Source organism: Hylobates moloch, unplaced genomic scaffold (genome assembly GCF_009828535.3).
Source record: "Hylobates moloch isolate HMO894 unplaced genomic scaffold, HMol_V3 SCAFFOLD_5, whole genome shotgun sequence".
Classification (NCBI taxonomy): Eukaryota; Metazoa; Chordata; class Mammalia; order Primates; family Hylobatidae; genus Hylobates; species Hylobates moloch.
Genome location: NW_026652280.1, coordinates 31,353,200 through 31,376,515, shown reverse-complemented (window position 1 = coordinate 31,376,515; position 23,316 = coordinate 31,353,200). Strand labels below are relative to the sequence as shown.

The 23,316-nt window shown below is 47.7% G+C and overlaps 1 protein-coding gene across 2 annotated transcripts in view; it reads right to left on the bottom strand.

Annotated features, from left to right (window-relative positions):
- The window catches only part of ZBTB7C (zinc finger and BTB domain containing 7C), a 387,518-nt gene that overhangs the window by 161,151 nt on the left and 203,051 nt on the right, over window positions 1-23,316 (bottom strand). For both annotated transcript variants that reach the window (XM_058438382.1, XM_032152367.2), the window contains exon 4: window positions 484-545. The gene's annotated coding sequence lies outside the window, so the exon portion shown is untranslated. The remainder of the gene's footprint in view (window positions 1-483; window positions 546-23,316) is intronic.

The window sequence follows — 23,316 nt, the reverse complement described above, 5'->3', positions numbered from 1 at the left end:
GCACCTGGTGATTAATGACATTCTCAGATTGATTAATGGATTGGTTCCTGTGACTGCACTTAGTTTAACACACTGTTAGACGGCCTCTATGAGAATTTACTGTTCTGAATAGGGGGTCAACCTAGCAGCAAACTTAGAATTGTACAAACTGTTTGTGGCCCCAAGTAAAAAAAAAATATACATCTCTCTTTTTTCTAGAGTCCTGCTCTCTCGCACAGCAATCGAGACAAGGGAGTGACTCTTTCATGAGCCAGTGGGAACATTCTCCACTTAAGAGGGCAGAGCCAGGGTTCAAACCACCCTCCTTCAACTCAATGCCTTACATTCCTGGGTTCAGCCCCACCCCGAGGGAGGAACCTTCCAGAAGAAGAACCAAAAGCCGATCCCATCCAGGTCATGCTCTTTTCCCCTAAAAGGGAAATCCACCCACTTCCCAGGAACACTGTTAAGCCACAGAACTAAAAAAGCAAAATTCATACTCACAAGCACCGACGCCTTAGTTTTAAATTTCAGGACGCCAGTTTTTCTGCAAATCTGCTCATTTCCTGCAAAGAGAAGAAAGGGACGGAGAATCATATTAGCATCTGCTCTGGGTATCCTCAGCAGTTTCCTGGCCGATCTCAGGCTTCTGCACCTTCTCTGTATTCTCACTCCCAGCAGCACTCTCCCCTCCCCGGGCAGACCGCATGCTAGTTGGGTGGGCGCCCTTTGCTCCTCGCAGGATTCTACCCCTCCAGGCCCGTGGGCTCGGCCCACGCCACCTCCCTCTCCCTCCCCGGCGCTGTGCCAGTCTCAGATTGACCACTGCCTCCAATTCCCTGAAGGCGCCCCGGCTTCTTCCCACTCCGGAGTGAGGCCTCCACTTCTGTAGCATGGGGTTGCCTAGCAACCCTGCGCGTGCAGCTCCGAAGGCCTTCCTAAATTGGACCTCACAGCACAGGGCATCTCCTTGTACAGCTGCCTGCATCTTAACAATCTGGCTCTGAATAATAACACAATGGTAATTGCATTCATGGACCCCAAACTACATTTAAATAATGTTCAAGAGCTGACACAAACCAACAAAGGCCAGAAAATGCATCAGGGAGGTTGACCATAAGGCCAGGCAGGAACGTTCGGGGCGGGAGGGAGTTGACACCAAAGACTTGAGTTAATGACAACGCTAACCTGAACTGTGAATTCTCCTGCATTTCGCCTGAGTGTGTCACCACTGTAATGTGTTGTAATGTGAGTCTGGGCAATTAACGCCCAGAGGCAGTGATGCTTCAAGACAGGATGCCCTTTAGTTCTGCTGATACATACGTGGATTTTTGGAGGGAGTCGGGAAGTGGGGAGCTCCTTGGACAGGAGGGGAGACTGTTAATGAGTGATTTTAGTTGGCTTTTACAATCGTGGCTAAATACATTTTCGAAGGTGGGGGAAAGAACTTACCAAGCAAGGGCACAAAGCATTTGCTACCTCAGCGAGGGACAAATTCGACATGACTGATGCACTTCAGGATAGGAAGTGAAGACAAAGAGGCCTTGACACTGGCTGAAGCGCAGACTGAGCAGCCTAGCTCAGAATGGTGAAAGGGGTGGGTGCGAGAGGCCAGCTTCGATCTGTGTCCCTGGCAGAGGATACTGTGCAGCTCTGCTCAAGGGAGGAGGGTCTTAGCGCACAAGCAGTGGCAAGCTGGCAATCTGCTCCTTGTGGAGCCTTAGCAGTGAGGGCCGGCAGATCAGCCCTGATCATTTGAAAGCTGGAAGCACTTTGTTTTTAAAAAGCTCAATCGTCCTGCAAGGTTCTGGGGCAGGTATCTGTACATCCACGTTCATCAGCATTGTTCACAATAGCCAAAAGATGGAGGCAAGCCAAACGTCCATTGGGAGAAGAATGGATAAACAAATGTGGTATGTACATACAGGAGAATTTTATTTAGCCTTAAAGTGGAAGGAAATTCGGATACAGGCTACAGCATGGATGAACCTCCAGGCCATTATGCTAAATGAAATAAGCCAGTCATATGATTCCACTTATATGAGGTACCTAGAGAAGTCAAATCCATAAAGACAGGAAGTAGAAAGCCGGGCATGGTGGCTCATGCTTGTAATCCCAGCACTTTGGGAGGCCGAGGTGGGCAGATCACGAGGTCAGGAGATCGAGACCATCCTGGCTAACACGGTGAAACCCCGTCTCTACTAAAAATACACACACACACAAAACTTTAGCTGGGTGTAGGGGTGGGTGCCTATAGTCCCAGCTACTCGGGAGGCTGAGGCAGGAGAATGGCGTGAACCCGGGAGGTGGAGCTTGCAGTGAGTCGAGATGGCGCCACTGCACTCTAGCCTGGGCAACAGGGCAAGACTCCGTCTCAAAAAAAAAAAGACAGGAAGTAGAATGGTGGTTGCCAGGGGCTGGACGGGGAGAGGAGAATAAGGAGTTATTGTTTAATGGGGATAGAGCTTCATTTGAAAAGATGTAAAAGTTCTAGGATGGATGGTGGTGATGATCGCGCAACAGTGTGAATGTACTCAATGAATTACACACTTAACAAATGGTTAAAATAAAAATTCCCCTGCAACAACAGCACAGCATACACCTCCACACTGTTTCTCTGCAAGACTTCAGTCCATCTTCATTTTGGAAGTCAGAGTGGCCTGTGTCATTCACAAGCTTGGAGAGGGAGACTCACTAGGACCAAAGGACATAATGGACAGTGTGACTGGGCGAGGGAGCCTGTATTAGTCTATTCTCACACTGATAATAAAGACATACCCATGACTGGGTAATTTATAAAGGAGAGAGGTTTAATTGATTCACAGTTCTGCATGGCTGGGGAGGCCTCAGGAAACTTACAATCATGGTGGAGGGGGAAGCAGACACATCCTTCTTTACATAGTGGCAGCAAGGAGAATGCAGAGTGAAGAGGAGGAAAAGCCCCTTATAAAACCATCGGCTCTCGTGAGAACTCACTCGCTACCGCAAGAACGGTATGGGGGAATACGGCCCCATGATTCAATTATCTCCCACCGGGTCCCTCCCACAGAGTGTGGGAATTATGGGAGTTACAATTCAAGATGAGATTTGGGTGGGGACACAGCCAAACTATATCAGAGCCCGTGGCTCATAAGCATGGTGTTTGTGCAATGTGGCCTCAGACAGAGAGAGGGGTCTGAGCATTGAGAGGCAGGATTCTCCTGTTCCCACCTCTTGAAGTCCAAACACCATCACCTTCCAGAACTCAGCCTCCTTCCACTTAACCAGTCCTATCCCTGTGTCCCCTGTCTGCTCTCCCCACCGGGAACCTGGGCTCCTATTACACTCTCATTGTTACCCTTTGTTCACCTCATGTCCCCGCCTAGAAAGCCCCTTCCTGTGCCCACCATCTGACCTAATTTTACTTTTTCTACTGGGTCCACATCAAAGTCCACCTCCCTCATCAAGCCTTCCAGATCCCTCCCAGTTGTACTTTCTCTGAATGCCAAAGCCCGTAATCAATCACTTCTTAGGTACTATCTTATGTTCTTGTCTGAACATCTGGTCTCTTCTAATAAGTCCCTGAAAGGAACCCTGAGCAATGATTATTGCTAACATTTTTTGTCCACCACAGGCTGTAGCTCAGGGCTGAGCACACCATGGCTGCCGGATTGCCTTGCCTCCTTTCTCAGGAATTCTAACCATAGCTCCCCAGCCCAGGGCACAAAGCATGACTGCTGGCTGCAGAGCCCTGGAGCTAAATATTCCAGGTGAAAGCTCAGTTCCTTCCAGTCACTTAGAGGTGTAACTCAATGTGTGCAATAAACAACTGAGCATTTACAGATTTTATTAATTTGGAAAGGTCATTAGAGCTAACAGCTTCTCCAAGTGAGAGTGAACAAATAGCATGGGTAATTTTTTTTCTATGCCCTGGATTTTTTTCTTGGAATGTACTTCAAGCCTCAAAAAATAATATTACAAGTAAAAAAGAAGAAAACAATCCAGGCCTTGGAGACAGGGGGAGGGTACTGACAGGAGTTCTGGACAAGCCTCGTCCCTTCTGTCTTCCCATCTGCAAAACAAGGGAGTGGTCTCAAAGGTTCTTCCAACTTAGAAAAATCAAATTATGATTTGATTTTAGGAATGTGAAATTAGCTAGCGACCTTCCAAGTTAGCAGTTACTGCCTCTCCCCCACCCATCCTTCCAGGTGCCTCTCGCCTTGGATAGATACAGCAAGAGTTCACACCTCTGCAGCCAGAACAAGGTTCTTAATCATTTCAGGTGCCTTCCCAGGCCCTGACCTGGGTGCTCTCAATACCGACGACCTGGCTCACCTTGCTCTCATTAGATCATTAAGGAATACTCAAGACTAATGATTTCTTTTCTCAAATCTCCAAAAATGGCTGGAAAGGGGCAGGAGGGCATCATCCAAGCTCTGTCTCTCCAGTCCTTGGCTCGGTGACCAGCCAGTGCTGTCTGTCAAGGGTTGGCCTCTGCGGGACAGATGCTTCTGGCTCTTCCCGGCAGGTGAGAAATGGAAGCAGCATTCAGGGAGTGGAGTGGAGGGGCTCTGGCTCCAGCCTGCTGTCGTGGGGAGAAACACTTGGCCCTTGACCAGAGTGCTGTTGGCCAAGGCTTTTTCCGACATCCTTTTCTCTCCCTATCATCATCCGTCCCTCTTCTCTCTGCCTTGGGTGTGGGCAAATGCTGGGAAGGTGGGAATGCAGTGTCTGCCTGTGAATGTGTGGCCACAAACACTCTTGCCCCCACCTCCAGACTGCCCGGAATTATCAGGAACAAGAAGAAGACTAAGCGTGAATCAAGACTCTATAAGGAACAACATTAATACTAATCGTAACATTACCATTGATATTAACTATATGATGGTTTATGATTAAAGAAGTATTTTCCCACATATGTATCAGGTAGGTAGAATAGATTCAACACATTTGTTGAGTACCTGCTGGGGATGCAGATATGAAAAGGTGTGAATCCTGCCTGCCAACTGCTTGCAGGAGAGTTATAGACAAGATGATGGAGGCACAGAGGAGCTGAGCAATTGTCTTAGTGTCATCCCGCTAGCAGACACTGAAGCAGTGCTCAAACCAAGCCCATGAACTCAGAGGCCCTTTGCAACTGTACCTATGTGACTTGTGAGTTTAGTATGAAATTTAGCCTGCATAATGTCATTCAGAAGGGAACAGCCACTAGACAGGATGGTTTGGGGACAGTGGGATTTTATGCCTAGAATGAAACAGCGACCATGGGCTTCAGTGCATGGGAAGCCCTAGGCACCCCAGAGAGGCAGGCCCCGAGCTGAGCACAGTGCAGAGCCCACTGCAGATACAGCCTTGCTGTCCATGGCCTTTTCACCCAGTGCTAAAGACCCCTCCTCTCAGCAGCCTTTGTAGAGAGGCATTGAAAGTTGAGGCAAATTCATGACATCTTCCCCCCACCGCCCAATCTGCACTAAACTTTCTCTGGCACAGCACTTATAATCAGCATGTGACACAAAATTGGTGTTGTTCTTGGAGGCTCTTTTGGGGAAAAAAAGTCTCATGCTTGGGGGAGTCGTACCAATCTCTCACTTTACAACCAAGGCCACGGAAGCCCAGTGGGGCCAAATACCTTGCCTTGAGCACACTAAAGACAAGAGCAGAAGTCGGGTTCCCAAACTCCCTGCCCAGGGCCTGCACACACCCACCTTGCAGAGGTGGGAGGGTAGGGATGGGCTGTGCTTTTCTTCCTCTGACCTTCCAGCAGGTGGAAGATGAGCACATGGCCACCCCTCAGTGAGTGTCTGTGGCTGGGAGGACGACCAGGTCATGGGCCCTGTGGCAGGGTCTGTAGCTCCCAGGAGGCCATAATGCTTGGTGGTTCAGAGGCAGCCTGGCCCTGCCATCGACCAGCTGTGTGACATTGGGTGAGTGACTTAACCTCTCTCTGCGTCAGATTTTTTACCAGCAAATGGGGCATAATAATGCTACCTACATCCTATTTCACAAGGTTGAAGCAAGAATTAAAGAAAAGAACAAGGAGAAACACTTGGTGCAGGACCTCAGCTGGGGCCAGCAAGGCTGGCTTTTCCCTGGGAGGTGAGCTCCATGGTGGCGGGTGGAGGACACTGAGCCACTATGCTTATTGCTCAGTCCTCAGTGCCTCGCATGGGGCAGGCACATAAATGATAGCTGACCACATTCCTGGAGAAAGTACTTCTGGGGCTAGCGGGGGCCCAGCGCTTGGTGAGAACAAGGCCTGGTGTGTTGAGCTTTCACAGCAGGTGGGCCAGCCTCAGTCCTGAGAGGCCCGGGGGTTGTTCAGTTGAGAGTCTGCAGTGACAGGGAGGCAGTAGCTGCCCCTCCCAGGATCCTTCAGAGGCTATGTTTGATGGGTTGCAGTTTGCTTTATCTCCAATATTAAAATCAACCACCCTTGGAATGCAAAATGGTACAGCCACTGAGGAAGACAGTTTGGCAGGTGTATACAAAGCTAAACACAGGCTTACCATAGACTCCAGCAATCACACTCTCAGGTATTTACCACACGATTTGAAAACTTATATCCCCACAAAAACCTGCACACAAATGTTTAGAGCAGCTTTATTCATAATTGCCAACAACCAAAAGCAACTAGGCTGTCCTTCAGTAGCTGAGTGGATAAATAAACTGCAGAACATCCAGACAAAAGAATGTAATTCAGCGATAAAAAGAAATGAGCAATCAAGCCACAGAAAGATATGGAGGAAACTTAAATTCATATTACTAAAAAACATGAAAGCAGGTGAAAGAAGGCAATTGGAAAAGGCTACACACTGTCTGATTCCAACTATATGACATTCTGGAAAAGGCACAACTATGGAAACAGTAAAAAGATCAGTGGTTGCCAGGGGTTGGGGGAGGAAGGGATGAATAGACAGAGTACAGAGGATTTTTAAGGCAGTGGAACTATTCTGCATGATACTGTAAAGGTGGATAGATGACATTATGCATTTGTCAAAACCCATAAAATGGTACAACATGGACAGTGAACTCTAGTGTAAACGGTTGATGATGGACTTTATTTTATTTTTTGAGATGGAGTCTTGCTTTGTCACCCAGGCTGGAGTGCAGTGGTGCGATCTTGGCTCACTGCAACCACCATCTCCCAGGTTCAAGCGATTCTCCTGCCTCAGCCTCCAAGTAGCTGGGGCTATAGCCTGCGGCACCACGCCTGGCTAATTTTTGTATTTTTAGTAGAGACGGGGTTTCGCCTTGTTGGCCAGGCTGGTCACGAACTCCGGACCTCAGGTGATCTGCCTTCCTTGGCCTCCCAAAGTGCTAGGATTACAGGCGTGAGCCACTGAACCCAGTGGATGATGGACTTTAGTTCATAACAATGTGTCAATATTGCGTCATCGATTATAACAAATGTGCCACACTAATGCCAGATGGTAATAATAGGAGAAACAAGGCAAGGGAGGGTATTGCAAAGGGACATGTTGTAAGGACTCTCTGTACTTTCTGTTCAATTTCTCTATAAATTTAAAACTGCTCTAAATAATAAAGTTTCTTAATTTAAAAAAATCAACCATTTCAAAACACAACACTCGATGCCAATAAGCACGGGGCATCACTGAGTCCCCACTGGACTCCCAGGCCCCACGCTGGGGACTTGGAGGAGGACTGTGAGACCTGCACGATCCTCCCAACTTGAAGTGCAACGATGTCTGGCCGAAATGTTAGAGACAGTGTGAGAAAGTCAAGTGGGGAGGCCAGCAGGGCCTCCAGCTGGTGATGCAAACAGGGCTGTGCACCCCAGCAACCCGGGCACCTCTGGCTATTAGGCAGTGATTCTACTCTTTTTTTTTTTTTTTTTTGAGACGGAGTCTCGCTCTGTCGCCCAGGCTGGAGTGCAGTGGCGCAATCTCGGCTCACTGCAAGCTCTCCTGCCTCAGCCTCTCCGAGTAGCTGGGACTACAGGCGCCCGCCACTGCGCTCGGCTAATTTTTTGTATTTTTAGTAGGGACGGGGTTTCACCGTGGTCTCGATCTCCTGACCTCGTGATCCGCCCGCCTCGGCCTCCCAAAGTGCTGGGATTACAAGCGTGAGCCACCGCGCCCGGCCGATTCTACTCTTAATTCACTCTTTCTGAGAATACACCACGGGCCAGGCACGCTTTCCCTGACTTCCAGAGGGAAGGTCTATAATAGACTTAGCCCCCTCCTCGCAGGTCTAGAGGCTAGACTCTGCCCAGCCTTTTCCTATTCCCCACACTCCCAACACCAGATATAGTAAGTGTTCAATAAACAGGTATTGAATTAAATAGTAATTATTTGCATGCCTCTTGCTCCCGCATCCAAAAAAAAAAAAATCTGATTATAAGCCCCTTACCCAACCTCCCAACAGAGTACTTGCTGAACAAAATGAATAGCAGAATTCAGGTGGAAGGAACAGGCCATAGCAGAAACCTTGTGTTTGTTAATGGGGACACTTGCCTCAGCGCTGAGAGCATATCTCAGAGGTGACTCCCCTAGCTGCTCCTGCTCTGCCTTGCTCCCCTCCCCAGCAGGATGGACACTCACCAGCTCCTGCAGGGAAGGGTGGAGAGGCCAGGATCCATTGAAACAAGGTAGCAGGCGCGTGGAGTCATCTCTGAGCATCCTGCCTCGTCAGTGTGGAGACAGAAGCAGAATGAAGCCCCTTGGTCCAGGGACCCATCGTGGAGCCCAGCAAGCATTTATGGAGGGTCAGCTGGGGTCTACTCCCTGCCACCTAGCCAGCAGGGCATGAAGCCATGGTATGATTCAGAGAGAGTGGGGGAGGTTGTGTCTGTGTGTGGCTGAGATAATGGAATCCTTCTTCAGTCATTGCTCTGGGGTGACAGCCCCTCAGAAGTCCACATTTCTGTGACCTTGGCCTAGAATCTTAAAATAGCCCTGAGAAAGAGGGAGGGCTGAGCCCAGAGCCAAGGCCAACAGTGGGGCCTAGGCCAGGGGAGGGGAGGGCAGATGAGCCTGTCCAAGGAACAAAGGCTTCATCTCCCTAGTCTGGCTGCCCAATCTGGGTCCTCTGCTCAGACACGTACACTTTATTTTTTCTAGACTCAGGGAAGTACTCCTGGAGCTGGGTGAATCTGAGCAAGGGCTGCCAGCAGGGAGCTACTGAGAAGGCAACGAGGCCCAGCCCCATCTCCCATTCCCCACTTCCTCCTCCTTCCCCACCCCACCCACTGCCCAGACAGCCAGGGGAGGAGGGGTCTCTCACATCGGCTTCTAAGTCATCCTGCAGCTCTCTGTCCATTGCAGGAGCATCCATGGTGAAATATGTGCATTCATGCAGAGTGGTCATATTGGGGTGGTTGTCTGAACTAAAATCTAGAAAGGGGCTAAAGAAGGACTCCACTTTCATAGCTGGTGAGAGGTGTGGTTAGGCCAGTGAACCCCAGTGAGAACTAAGTGCAGCAAGGTGATCATGCCCAGTAAGCTCAGGAGATAATGTGAGAGGGCTCCCAGGGGCAGCAGAGTAAGCAGAGGCTTGCAGGATGGGGAGGATTTGCAGAGATAGGGGCGAAGGGCAGTCTAGGTAGGGGAGATTCTTAGCAACGCTGCAGAGGCAGGGACAGGCCCAGCATCACCAGGGCAGTGAGTTACCAGGTCTGGCTGAAGCAGATGACATGTGCAGAGAGGACCAGGAAATACAGCCAGGAGGACAGCTGAGGAACCCCAAATGCCCACCAGCTGACTCTGGGCTTGAGTCTTTGGATAGCTGTGGGGAAGGGAGAACAGATGAGAAGGAGTGGGGGCTAGAGTTCAGCATTTTGTTCAGGCCCTGCAGAGACACATCTGGGAGGGGGGAGGGGGCAGAGGGACTGGCTCAGGCTGAAGTCATCCCCATCCCTGCTTCCCCTTGGCTACTCCCAATTTTGCCAGCTCTGGGAAACTCAGCCAACTAAGCATCTGTGGCCCAAAAATGTAATCTCTGCGTACCAGCCTCTGATTCAGAGAAGTGGCAGTGAGTTTCTAGGAGCTAAAGCCCTGGCAAATATACTATGGTAGAGGCCCTCTTAGCTGTCTGGACTAGTTAGCTACCTGAAAGATTTTAACCTTTAATATATACTTGTACATTCATTCACCAAACTTTTGATGTAACATTAAGGTCTTTTAACTTTCTATTTTTTGGTAAATTGTTTCGATTATTATTTCTTACATAAATCATACTCATGTGGTGATACGGTTTGACTGTGTCCCCTTCCAAATTTCATCTTGAATTGCAGCTCCCATAATCCCCACGTGTCGTGGGAGGGATGTGGTGGGAGGTAATTGAATCATGGGGGCGGGTTTTCCCCTGCTATTTTCGTGATAGTGAATACGTCTCATGAGATCTGATGGTTTTATAAAGGGGAGTTCCCCTGCACATGTTTTCTTGCCTGCTGCCAAGTAAGACGTGACTTTGCTCCTCTGCCTTTTGCCATGATTGTGAGGCCTCCCCAGCCATGTGGAACTGTGAATCCATTAAACCTCTTTTTCTTTATAAAATTATCAAGTCTCAGATATGTCTTTATTAGCAGTGTGAGAACAGACTAATACATATGGCATTGCCTACAATTTCCAGTTTCAGGTTTTTTCCAGTTGAATGACAAATTAAATACACCGGCAAAATAATCTGAGTGTAAAAAGTCTCCATAGATTTTTCTGATATTTCCCCAACAACCTTCCACAGTTGTTTCACCCACACCTAACTCAACAGCATTTAAAAAAAAATAACTCAAAAATGTTTTTGTGAGTCTTTCCAAAGCTTCAACTTAGTTTTCATAGAAATGTTTTCTTCTTCTTTTTTTTTGCAACAGTATTTAATTGGCTTGTATAATATTTAATTAAATTGCATAATTACAATAGCAAGTTCTACTGGCATAAACAGGTTTGGGAACGAAGCCCAGCTGCCTCCAGGAAAGCATTTGGCTCAGCTGGTGGGAGCAGACATGGTGGACATCTTGGACAGCAGCCTTCCTGTCCCAAGTGTTCCTCTAGCTGTGGGTATCAGTCAGGGGGAATGGAGAAAGCAGGTAAATTTGGCAAGACAGTTAATTGCAGTTTAGAGGGCATCTAGTGCCCTCCTTATCCAGACCTAGGAAGGTTACTTCTCCAGAGACTAAGGACCTGATGCTGGCATGCCCACCTTGGTCCAGTCCTCCCCTGGGGCTGCTTCTTCCCTACTCCACCCTTTGGGGAGTGGGCTGTATCTCTCCAGATACCTTTCCCCTCCGTGCATCCCCACTCAAGACTTCCTCCCATTGCAGCTGTCTAGGAAGGATTTGGCAAACTAACTTTACAGCTTTAGTAACAGACAACAGCCAAATGCACCACTCTCCCAGAGGTGACAGGAACTTCTTACAGAGGTGAGTTTCTAGTATGTAATTTTCAGGCATCTGCAGTAGGTTGCTTGGGGAAGGATTTGGGGGTCAGAGGGATGTCTAGGAGTCTCTCAATCAAACCATCCTCCTGAGGCTAGGTTTATGTCCAATTGTGTCACCGCTGTGCACATGTCCCCCAAGAAGATGTGGCCATGGACTTATCTCTCATTCTTCATGTTCCGAAATCCTTTACGTTGTATGGGATGCTCTCCTCTTTTAACTTCCCTTCTGAAAGTCTTTTTTTTTCTAGACCCAGCTCTACGGGTCACATATAGCAGAAGTCAATATTTAACCCAAATGCCATCAAATCAACGAACCACCCAACCGACCAGCCAACCAATCTCAAGTACAGTGTTAGCAGGCACCTGCAACTCATGAAGAGAAGAAGGAAAATGCCCTTCGGAAGAACATATCTGTAGTGAATATTTGCCATTTTGAACCATCCACCTTTCATTCTGCCTTCCTCTTGGTAAGAGAAAGCTAATTTCCTTCCAGATTACCACCTGGCCCCCACAGCCAATGTGTTTCAGGGGTGGGTCATGGTTGGCTTAAGCCAATCAGCTCAGCTCTGTTCCCTGGCCATGGTGACGAGACCAAATTCTGTCACATAAGATGCAAGGAGATGTTTGCTGGGGAATTCTGGGGAAGATGCTCCACTATTGGAGATCTGGAAGGTGCATGCAAGGCCTGGAGCTGCTACAGCCATTTTGTTACCATTAGAAGTCCAGTGAGCAATGCCGAGCTAGTCACAGAAAAATGGAACTAGGGACCAGATCAAACTGCTCCTGAAGATCATCCTGCCTCCAAACTTTTCATTTACCTAAGTCAATAAATTACTTTTATTGTTTTGAATTGGCTAACTTTTAAAAATCAAACTGATACATACACATGGTTTTACAAAATCAAAAATAATAAAAGCCCAGCAATGGAAAATAGCAGCCCCTGCTCCAGCCCTCTCCACACTGAGCCCCAATTCCCAGAGATAACAGCTCTCAATTTTTAAAAAGCCACTTTTCCTGTTCCTCACTGACATATTTTTAAATAAAATGCTGTATTGGTCAGCTAGGGCTGCTGTCACAAAAATGTCATAAACTGTGTGACTTTAATACCAGAAATCTGTCACAGTTCTGGAGGTTGGCAGAGTTCAAGGTCAAGGTGCTGGCCAGTTGAGCTTCTGCTGAGGGCTCTGCTCTTGGTTTCAGACATCACCTTCTCACTGTGCCCTCACATGCCAGAGAGAATACACTCTCTGGTGTCTCTTGTTAGAAGGACACTCATCCCATGGGATCAGGGCTCCACCTTTACCACCTTGCTTAATCTTAATTCCTTCCTTACTCCAAATACAGCCATATTGGGAGCTAGGGCTTCAACATAAGAGTTATAGAGGGATGCAATTCAGTTCATAGCACATTTCTGGATTTCCTACTTTGGATATTATCTATTAGTGTCTCATAATGAAAATGAGGTTTTATCTCCCTCAAACACACATTTCTGTTCCCTGTATCTTCCTGATACCATCATTTTTAGTGAAATCAATTGTCAGTGTTTGCAGTATTGTGATGAGGTAGATATGATTCATGGATGAGCCCAAGATACGATTTCCCTTCTTGCATAACGTTGTACTTTTTCCTTTCATTGTTAAAAACAATGGCTTTATATGCACTTAACTCTTATTTACACATAAACTGACTTCCAGGTCTGCTAAAATCCCTTCCTAGACAGTTCAGCAAGTTAGGAATCTGTCCATTCCTTTTTAATTTTTTCCTAGAATCACCCCATCTAGAGTTCCCCATCTTCCAACTCCAGTCCTAGACCAAGTGCTCCGAAGCCTGGTGCACAGCTGTCACCTGGATTCTTGCATTGGACCTCCAGACACACTGCATCAGTTTTGAGTGCTGCTCTAACAAATTTCCACAAACCAAGTGGCGTAAGACAACACAGATTTCTTATCTTAGAGTTCTTGAAGTCGGCAGTTGGGAATGGGTCTCAGCGTGCTAAAACCAAGGTGTCAGCAGGGTTGCGTTCCTTCTGGAGACTCTCAGGAAGAATTGTTTCCTTGATATTTCCAGCTTCTAGAGGCCACCACATTCCATGGCTCAGAGCTCCCGTCCTTCATCTTCAAAGCCTGCAAACTCAGGCGAGCCCTTCCCATATTGCCTCCCTCTGACCTCTCTTCCATTTCCTTCTTTCGTGTATAAAGACCCTTATGATTCAATCCAGTACATTCTGATCACCCAGAGCGATCTCCCCATCTCAGGGCCAGCTGATTCACAGCCTTCATTCCATCTGCCATCTTCAATCCCTTCTGCTGTGTAACCTAACGCTTTCACAGGCCCTGGGGATTAGGATGTGGACATCTTTGGGAGTCCATTGTCTTGTCTACCCTACATGCCATGGTTGTTTCTGGTTTACTCTGGTTTCAGTGGCATGAATGCTCCTCTGGCAGCTTCCTGAGAAAGGCTGCATCGGAAGTACATCATCTGAGCCCATGCCTACCTGAAACGACTTTATTCCTCTCACTCTTGACTGGCAGGAATAGAAAGTGAAGCTGGAAACCACTGTCCTTTGGAAGGCTGAAGGCACTGTCCCAGTATCTTCTAGATTCCAGGGACGCTGGTAGAAAGTCTAACGCTGTTCTGTGTTCCAATTTTTGCAGGCAACCTCCTTTTTTCTCTCTGAAGGTTTTATAACTCTTCTCTTTATCTCTACTATTCTGAAATTCCACAATGATGTGCCCCGTTGTGGGTCTGTAACATTCATTCTTGCAGTCTGGAAGCTCTTGTATAACTTCTCTGATACTTCCCTCTCCCCGGGTTTTATTCTCCATTTCTGGAACTCCTACTGCTGGCCCTCCTAATTTCCTGAATTATTTCAAATCCTCGTTTCTAAATCATTGTCTTCTTTTCCCACATTCTGCGAAAGTCCATCATTTCTCTCCCTCAAATCTTCTGTTGAATTTTAAATTTCTGCTATTATATGTTTAATTCCTTATTCCTTGGATGTTTCTTTTTTATAACCTTCCATTCTCACTTTATGGATGCATTATCTCCTCTTATCTCTCTGAGGACATCAATTACAGTTTTATTGAAGTTTTCTTCCACTCCTGGGCTTGGCTCTATTCCTTCGGGCTCCTTTTCTGTTGTTGTATAATTGTTACCTCCCCCTCCCCCTCCCTCTCCCCTCCCCCTCCTCCTCATTCTCCTCCTCCTCCTCCCCTCTCTTTCTCTCTGTCACCTGTTAGAGGTTTCCTTTCTACCAATACCAGCTGATACTTCACCATCATTTATAGTTCAGACACTAAAAAGTTGGTCATTTCTCTCTGGAGGATGAGGGAGGGATCTGTCATTTTCCAGAGGATATGATCCAAGAAGCTCCAGGCTCAGAGACACTGCTTACAGCTGAGGGCAAGTTTGAGTGCTATACTCAAAATGAAAGAAGGTATTCAAAACTGCAGGCTGAGTGGCGACACTTCTAGCACTTCTCTACTTTGGGTGAATATTTGAGGAAATGTATTTGTGTGCGTGTGTGTGTATAATTTTTTTTTGACTCTTGGGCCAGTCAGTTTACTTGCAGAGGAACGCTTAGCCACCCTGCCTGGAGAATAGACCCTGGCTGCCAGTATTCTTGGAGCCCAGCGTACAACACCTATTTTAGAATTACACCACGGTGGGATTTCCCAAGGGACTCTAAAGAGTGAATTAACCATGACGAGTCAGCAAGAAACCCTTCTGGAGTAGGCACGGTGACCTCAAATCATCCACATCTCCTACCTGGTCGTGCCCCTTTCAGGTTCACATGTCAGAAAACCCAACCCAGATATATTTAGTGACCCACACTCCATATTTTGCCTTGGTGAAGGGCCTGTGTGGCTGGTGTTTGTAGTACAGGCCAGACCAGGGAAGGATGAGGAGGGCAAATCTAACCCCAACCTGGAGACAGACTCAGTCCACAGTGGTATATCATTGATATACCACACCAAACACAAGCAGGACAGGCACGAAACATCTCATACCACAAGCATCAGCAGGTGTGAAATCGAGACCCAGAGGCCAGTTGCTAGCCTGTTATTGCAGCTTTCTCATAAATAATATGAAAATCCACCTAGTCATGAGGATAGAGTTTTCTAGCAGATGGATGCCCATCAACAGGAAATGGATCCTTGTATTCAGAGCCACCTCAGATAAACCACAGACACCCTGCACCTTGCACCTCCACAGAAGCACGGTGCAGGGCAGGGTGGCCATCAGCCTTCCGCCCTCATCCCAGCTCAGACTCCACACAACAGCATCTAAACTCAGGCCCTGAGGGCCAAGCAGCCTCTGGCGGAGCAGAAAGTAGACGGGCTCTCTATGGGGAAGCTGACACTTGGCCCAGGTCCCCACCTGCTTCTTGAAAAGCAACAGACATGGTCCCACTCACTGTGGGGAGAAGCTGAGGTGTGTGGCTTATGCCTGACCCTGGCCACCACCCCCGGCATCACCCCCTTGGAGCCCCAGGCAGGTGCAGAACATCTAACAGCGGCGTGTGGGCATCGCACCTGTGCAGGTGAACTCCACTTTCCATACAGGACAACATCCCGACACCCCAGATCTCACTTTAAGCCCCTAAAGACATGGCTATGTAAGTACAAAGTCATTTTTGTAAAGTGAATCATTCCCCTCCATGGCTTCCCCCTCTCCATGACACACACAATTGATCTGTTCTTCAGATGTTCAGACTGAACACCAGGCATGCTGAGAAGGAGAATCACCTACTTTAGAATTGTTTTTTTAAAAAACATCAACATCAACAACAATTAAACCCTCCCCTGACAGACATGCATGAATGCCGGGAAGCAAAGGTATAGCCCAGGATGTAAATCCAGGGGATGGGTAGGCCCCAGCAGGGGATTCTTTGTATCTTCATAAACTTGATCAGGGCTCCTCTGATGTCCATCCTTGTGATGACATCACCCCTGGCTCTGGCCCTGCCCAGCACAGTCCCTGTCTCATGCTCTGACAAGTTCTTGAGGGAGCCCAGTGACTCATGGCGTGGCATTTCCCACACATCTTCTTCCCCCCCGCTTCTGGAGCCTGCCCCTCCCTCCACCTACACTCCAGGTGTCCTGCCTCTCCTCCTGCCTCTTTCCCTCCATCTTTCCGGAGCCACCTCCTTTATGTCCATCCCAGGTGCCTCTTGCTTTTAAAAATTTGTTATGAAATATTTCAGACATACAAAAAGGCCAGAAAAATACTATAATGAACACCTGTGCACCCACCACCAGGCTGCACACAAAAAAAGCAGCTCTTTCTAATCCGAGGCGCGCATCCCTCTCTGACACCACAATTCTTAGCAGCCTTTGTTCCAATGTCCCTCGGAAAAAACCCAGAGAGCTGCATAAATCCAAGGCATAGCCAGCTGTCATCTGGACATCACTATATTAATTTTTCCACTACCCTTTGTGGCTGCACGAAGCTCCCTTCCACCCACCAGCCTGTCTTCTTCCTTTATAATTTGACCGCTTCCCAATCCCAGAGGGGAACTGGATTGCTGAAGGTTCCCACCTAGCTAAAAGCCACATGGGCAGGTCAGCAGAGAGCTGAGTGTTGCAGCAGGGACTTTGCCTGGGTGATGCTGCTGGGCGGGACCACAGTGCTTCCTGCCCATGCTCAGGCACTAGGCCACTCTGTGCATCAGGAATGGTGCAGGGGCTGGGAGGAGGCAGGACATGGACATTGCCTTCCATGGCCTTGTAGTCTTTTGGGGACAAAAGACACATGCAGAGAGGGAGCCCAAAGCCTCACGGGCAGGGCTGGAGTTTGGTGGTATCTGCCTGTGCAGCACAGCGGGGGCTGCTGAGGCCAAGAGGTCACGAGGGATTAGAGATGGAACTCAGAATGGGCAAGGATTGAGGGAGGGAGGGGCAGGCTGGAACCTTCCAGGTGAGAGAAAGTGAAGCAGGAGGCACAGTCGCAGGGCGAGACAGAGAAGGGGGACAAAACCAGGCTGGGGGCGGGGGGTGGCTGGCAGGATGAAGCCAGCTGGGCAGGGTCCTGGTGGCAGTGGGCTGAGAGGGTGGGTGTGCAAGCTAAACATGCGAAGGAACCCCACCTCTCCCCGCCCAGCTGTCCTTAGTACCCCACTGTGCTCTGCTCAGATCCTCAGTGGGGATGGGTGTGTGGGGGAAGCTCTTTGTGACTGCTTCCTCCCCCACCCCACCCCTGCCACACACAGGCCATGGGAGGACACAGAAGGCCAGTGCTGTTGACATTGGCACAGCCTGAGCAGAGGCGGAACATGACGCACTGGGTGCCCTCTCCCCTGCAGCTTTACCCCAGGAGATAAAGAGTGTCCACACAGCCAGGAGTCCCATGGCGGCTATAACCCACAACCCTGGGCAGAGGAAGGGCTCAGGAGTTGGGCATGGCCTTCCCCTGCCTCCACAGAAATCTCCAGGCTGGAGATCACCTTCCACCTCCCCACCTACACCCCTGGCCTTGCCCTCTTCCCCTGCTTGCCATTCATCCAGCAGCCTCAAGACCCCCTCTTCTCACCCTCACCCAGCCACGGCCCCTCCAAGGTGTCCACACCTCCCAGCATGGAATGTCAGGCCCTCTGTTGATCAAGAGGATGGAGGCCCAGATGCCTAGCTTTGGTGCCTCTGCCATAAGGGTCTTCCCCCTTTTCTGCCTGGGGCCTCACTCACTGCCTCCGTCTTCCCACACTTTCCCAGCAGAGCCCATTCTCCAGGAATTCATGCACCAAGGCCTAAGGGCTCACAACAACACACAGCGTGGCTCCGAGCACAGTCCTAAGTCAACAGAGCCAAAGCTCCAGGTGGATGCAGGAGATGTGGGAGGTGGCACCACTGGACTCATGTGGCCAGGGACATGGCTGGCCCGAGCCGAAAGCTGGCAGGCTCTGCTACGGGGATCTTTCCTTAACTCACCCTATGTAGAGAAACCTTAAAGCTGCTGAGAAGGACAAAACAGCTTGGGTCCACTGTAGGAATGTTCTGTAGTGCGGAAGAATGGACTTCCTCTTTTGCTTCTGATTCTAGACCCATATTCCAGAAATGTCAACAACAGGGACAGCGGCCCCATGGAGCTGCCTTCAGTTTGCTTCATTTCTTTGTGACCTTCTCAGGGCTAAATCTTTTGGTGCCACCTTCCCTCAGAAGTGGGACCATGGGCCCCTACTGCCCCACCCCCTGGGTTGGGTGTTCCTGTGGTTACCCTGAGCTCCACCACAGCACCTGTCCCGCCACTCTTTAAATGATTCCTGAAGCAGGAGCTGTGTCCCCCCTCATCTTTACATCCCCAGCACCCAGCCCAGAGCCTGGCACAAGGGAGTTGCTTGAGAAGTGCAAGGTGCAGGCAGCCCCCCACCCCACCACCCCACCAAGTGTCTTTGCAGTACAGGGTAGAGAGGAGGAGAGGCTCTGAAGAGGGGGTGTCACCTCTACCCATAATTTCCCTGGGGATTTTTCAGTGACAGCTGTAAGCCATCCTTGACCATTCTGCATGAGTCCCTGATCCTGAACCAGGTGGCCCACATATCAGCTACAGTGTGAAGCTGCTCTTGCACACCTAGAAGATGGGGGCCCCCCCTCAGGCCCTCACCCCTTCTCTCTGCAGTGCCTCCCTCCTTTTTGCATTCCTTCCACCTCTGATTTATACCTTGGCCACTCCATGAGGTCACACTGCTTGCGGTGGTGGGAGATGGATAGAATGTGCCTGGAGAGGGTCCTCACAGAGACAGCAGACACACTGGGAGGAGCTGGCCTCCTCCTCTCCATCCACCCAACTCTGCACATGCCCAATCTCTTACTCCAGCCTCCCTTGTGAACCTACCCACCCCATTCCACATGGATCTTTTTACCTAGATACTCTGCACTTATCATCTCCTCCTCTTGCTTGGCCTTCTGGGCTGCTTCTAAGGGAGAGCCTCAGAGCCAGGTGGAACTGGAGAGGATGACTAATGCCCTTTTATAATCGTGCTGGGAGACAAGGCCCATGCAGGAAGGGAAGGTACAGGTTGGAAAGCTTGATAGCTTTCCTTGCTGATAGAGCCAGAACTTAAACCCAGGCCTCCAGACTCCTGAAACATTCCTTCCCTTCGTGTAGCTTAAGCTTTGCGTCCTTTTCTACAGCAACATTCCTAAAGACAAGACCATGCCTCTTGAGGACCAAGCAAAAGAGTCACCCAGACTAGGACCTTGGCAAATATTTGACAAATGGTTGTGTTATGCATTCCACGGCCTAAGGTTATCTCCACAGACCCACTCCTCAGTACCAATTCCACCCTCTCTCCCAACACATCCCAGCTATATCCCTGCAGCCTATGCCAGAGGCTCCCATGGAAGCTCAGCCAGGAGCTCTCAGAGGAGAGAGTAAGTGTGTACATTTAGCCTGCTTTGGGCCCACTGGCAATTCTCATTTGGCTGCTGACTTCTCTTGGCCACTAAGCAAAGAGGTAAGTACTCATTTTAATGGTGGCAAGAGACAGTGAGCAATAAAAAAGTAGCCCAGCTTGGGTGTGGAGTGGGGAGCAACCTTCAGGTGGGATATACCTGCCTAGGGACCAATGACCAGGGATCCCCAGGGCTCTGGGGACACTCTTCTTTCCCCTCTCTTTACTGTAGGAAGATTTTCAGGGTAGCCAGGAAGTATTTACTGAGGTCTAGCACTCTGCAGAAGGGGTTAGAGGACATCAAACCCCTTTTACAGTTTGGTTCAGGCAAGACTATAACAAATAAATGAATCTAGCAAGGTTGCTAGACACAGGGTCAATAATCAAAAATCAATTATACTTTCTATAGACTAGTGACAATATGTAGAAGACAAAATTTTTAAATACAACTTACAATAGCATTAACAAATTAAATACCTAAGGAATAAAACCAGTGAAATATGGGCACAACCTCTACACTAAGAAGTACAATGCCAAGAGAAATCAAAGACTTAAAGAAATGGAGGTACTATGTTCATGAGTTGAAATAATCAACAGTGTTAAGATGTCTATTTTCTGCAGGAAGGAAATAGACAGTATTAATAACGAAGTCGATTTCCTGTAGGAAGGAAATAGACATCTTAACACTATTGATTTTTCAATTAATGAACATAGTACATCCATTTCTTTAAGTCTTATATGTTTACTCATCTATGGTGAGTAAACATAAAAGATCATGCAAATGCAAAATAAAGAGACCATATTCTGCAACAACGAGAATGGCTGAAATAAAACATCAAGTGTTGGTGAGGATGTATAACAACCGGGACTCTCTGAAATGACTACTAGATCAATACAATTACTTAGCAAGGCAGGGGAAAGAAGAATGTCTCCAGGGCCCTAGGGATCCCTGGCCATTGGTCCCTAGGCAGGTATAACCTCTCTCAAGGTTGCTCCCCACCCTACCCCAGAGCTGGGCTGCTTTTTTATTGCTCATTGTCCCTTGCCACAATTAAAATGAGTGCTTACCTCTTTACTTAGTGGCTAAGAGAAGTCAGGCAGCAGCCAAATGAGAATTGCCAGTGGGCCCAAAGGAGACTCTAGATTCAATGCAGGTCCAGTCAAAATCCCAGCAGTTTTGTTCCCTTGTGTTTGTGTACACATGTGTGGAAACTGAGAAGTGATTCCAAAATTATATGGAAATGCAAATGACCTATAATATGCAGGTCAATAATGAAGAATAACAAAGAGAAATTACACTATGTGATATCAAAACTTCTACTGTAAAGCTACAGTAGTAAGCAGGATGGTATGGTGTATAGGTTCAAGTATACACAAAGAAGCCAATGGAACAGAATAGAATCCAGAGATAGACATATTCGCATACCGTCACTATGACAAAGGGTCCACTGCATTTCAGCTGGGAAAGAATGGTGCTTACAATACATGGTGCTGAGTCAACTGGATAGCTATATTAAAATAAATGTTTCCCAGCACTTTGGGAGGCTGAAGTGGGAGGGTCGCTTGAGCCCAGGAGTTAGAGACGAGTCTGGGCAACATGGTGAAACCCTGTCTCTACAAAAAAATTAAAAATAAAAAATTAGCTGGGCATGGTGGTGCGTGCCTGTGGTCCCAGCTACTCCAGAGGCTGAAGTGGGAGGATCGCTTCGGTCCAGGAGGCTGAGGCTGCAGTGAGCTGTGATCTCACCACTGCATTCCAGCCTGGGTGACAGAGCAAGATAATAAACAAACAAACAAATAAATAAATAAATAAATAAATAAATAAAGTTGACCACTGTTTCCCACTGAAGTAATTTCGAAGGAATCATAGACCTAAACATGAAAGCTAAGACAACAAAGCTGCTGAATGAAACCCCTGGAGAATATATGTTCATGATCTCGGGTAGGCAAAGAAGTTCCTTAAACAGGACAGAAAAAGCACTGACCAGAAAGGAAAAGACTGATAAATGGAAATTTGTGAAAATTTAAAACTTCTCTTCATCAAAAGACACCATTAAGAGAGTAAAAACGCAAGCTGTAGAATGAGAGAAGATATGTGACAGAGAACTCACATCCAGAACATACAAAGAAAGACAACAAATAAGAAAAAAATAGACTTACCAATTAAAAAATAGGAAAATATTTGAATAGGCACTTCACAAAAGAGGATTTTGAAATGGTGAATAAACATATAAGATCATGCAAACACAATATAAAAAGACCACAGGGACATAGCACTGCAGCAACCAGAATGGCTGAAGCGAGACGTCAAGTGCTGGTGAGGATGTATAACAACTGGGCTCTCTTCAATGACAGTCAAGAATGGAAATCAATACAATTACTTCAAAAGAGTGTTTAGCAATATCTCTTAGAGCGAAACATGCATATACCATACAACCCAGCAAGTTCACTGTTAGGTATGTACTCAGAAAATATATTTATGTACAACACAAAAACCTCAATGAAAATATTCACAGCAGCATTTAAAAAGATAGTCTCAAACTAGAAATGGTCAAAATATCCATCAACAATAAAATGGGTGAAAAAAGTGTGGTATAGTTACTGCATGAATACTATATAGCTACAAAAAGGAATAAACTTCTGAATAGTCTACAACATGAATAAGTCTCACAGATTATCTATCAATCATCTATCATCGATCTATCTACTGTCTATCACCTACCTATCTATCTATCTATCTATCTATCTATCTATCTATCTATCATCTATCTATCTATCTATCTATCTAAAATATATTGTATAGATACTGGATTTTCCTATGTTGCCCAGGCTGGTCTTGAACTCCTGACCTCAAGTGATCCTCCCACCTCGGCCTCCCAAAGTGTTGGGATTACAGGTGTGGGCCACCACACCAGGCCACAGATACATTGTTAAGTGAAATATAAGATGAGTGAATATGGTATGACTGCATTTATAGAAAGCTCAAAACAGCAAAACTGCTGTACAATGATACAAGTCAGGATAGTGGTTACCTTTGAGGGAGTTCCGACTGGAGGGAGGTTTAAGAGGGAGCTATCCAGAGTGCTGGGAATGTTCAAGAAGATGATCATGGCATGATTACAAGAGGGTTTACCTATGTGAAAATTCATCAAGCTGTGCATTTAAGGTTTGGACACTTTACTGAAAAGGTAGGAGGGTGTGTTGGGGGGCAATGGTGGAAGACAGGACTGCAGTCAGAAGACAAGAAGAGAATAAAGCATAGCCAGGCAAGGTATAATGAGGGCTGAGAGCTGGCCTTGGTGGCCTTTCTTGTGCCCAAGAGCCTTGGGGGACAGAACTGCTGTTCCAGTAAAAAGGTTAATGCATCAAGGGTCAGCTCTGAAGATAAAAAGGCACCTTTTACCAGCACCTAGTCCACTTTGAAAGGACAAATAAACGAGAGTGGTTCCTCTACTTTTGAAGTGTGAGTCAGGAAGTTAAGCTGCCACCTGGGGACTGTCCACCAATGCCGTCCCTAGAGACCACAGAGACCTCTGTCCCCACCCCTGATTTGCATCAAGTGCTGGCTGTTCTAGAAG